The sequence below is a fragment of the Nematolebias whitei genome, chromosome 10 (assembly GCF_014905685.2).
Source record: "Nematolebias whitei isolate Nwh7 chromosome 10, NemWhi1, whole genome shotgun sequence".
In the NCBI taxonomy this organism is placed as follows: domain Eukaryota; kingdom Metazoa; phylum Chordata; class Actinopteri; order Cyprinodontiformes; family Rivulidae; genus Nematolebias; species Nematolebias whitei.
Genome location: NC_056507.1, coordinates 45,234,854 through 45,236,415, shown reverse-complemented (window position 1 = coordinate 45,236,415; position 1,562 = coordinate 45,234,854).

The following is a 1,562-nucleotide window of genomic DNA, read 5'->3' as shown; positions in this document are numbered from 1 at the left end:
ATATTTTCAGAAATGTCTGTTGTGAGGCAAGGTTTTCAACCATCGCCATATGGTTAATCAAATTGTACAGCTTGCTAACTAAGCCACGTTGTTATTTTCATTTAGCCAAATTAATGTAAATGTGTGATGTGTTTAAATCGTTTTTAAATAAATGACCCACTGTTGTTGGTGAGTCAAAGATAAACACGTTTCCGTCCACATTTAATAATTCAACACACGACATTATTCAGTCCAGAAAAATGAAAGAATCCGTTTAATTTATGAATATATCATGCATATGTTCATCTACATCTACTAGAAAACGACGTTTCGGTGCGTCACTCACTCTGGATGTCAGATTTGCTCACGTTATCGCGTCTGGTAGCATTATCCTAACTGGCGTCACCCCCCTTCGGTCATGGGAGACCGCGAACACGGGTGAGGACGTCGCTCCATGAGCTAAAGTTAGGCTGTCCTTGAATAGTTTTAACTGTTTGCGCAGCTGAAAGAGGACTTTAAGGTCTGGATCGGAATCCAGTTTACCTTTCGATGGGGTGTATTTGTCTGGGTCAGTCAGATACAGTATCATCGAGTTAATTGCAGGATCATCCAACTTCTGAAGTTGGATGATGTCTGGGTCAGGTGAAAATGACTTTTCATATTTTAAAAGAACTTGGCGAATTTTGTCTCTTTCTACATCAGATGTCAGAGTGTCGGCTTGGGCGACCACCTGTTCAATCTGTGATGAGACTGATGAGGGTTCTTGCTCCTTGGGGAGCTCCAACGAATCCCTTTTTGAGTCGTCGGACCTGTCTATGGGTAAGACACCATAGGTTTGAGGTCCTTGGTCGACGTCATCGGTTGAGAAAAGAGCTATGGTTTGTGTTGGTTTTGTGAACCATACTGGCCCAGCTTCTTGACTCGGTACCAGGTTATCTGGGAGTCCTCCCAGAACTGGAATGCCTAGTTCAAAATCATGAAAATCAGGTTCTGAGTGTTCAGCTTGCAATGACTCATCATCGTTTGTGTGTGAGTTTACCCCCCCTTCGTCCGATGAGGGGTTGTTGGAGGCAACAACAGCAATGTCTTGGTGTGGTCCACCGACATCTGTAATGTTGTCATTCACGCCTTAAGATTTAGTAGCGATCACATCACTACACAGTGTTCCAGGTTGGTTTCCCATTTCAGCGTGTATCAAAGTTTCTAAAAACCTGTGCAGTTTCTCTGTCTCTTCCGAGCTCAGAGGTGTAGGGCCTTGTTTCTGGAACTTTTGTGATTTTTTCACCTCGGTTCGTTTCGTCCGAGGTGGGGGAGGGTTAGGTATGTCTTTTGGGGGTTCCTCTTCGGACTTCCCCTGATAATATGGCTCCTCTTGGATCCCATATCTTTGCGTCCTACGCACACTCCATTTACGATAATCACGTTCATCCTCTGAAAGAGGAGCTTTTCTGTCCCAGCGTGGACCTTCATTACGTGGTTTGTTAGTTTGAAAATACTGCTTTTTCTCGCCTGTTTTAGGAGGAGGGGTCAATGCACGCCGTCCTTCCATTTCTAGGGAGTGGGGTTTAACCTTTATACTAGGA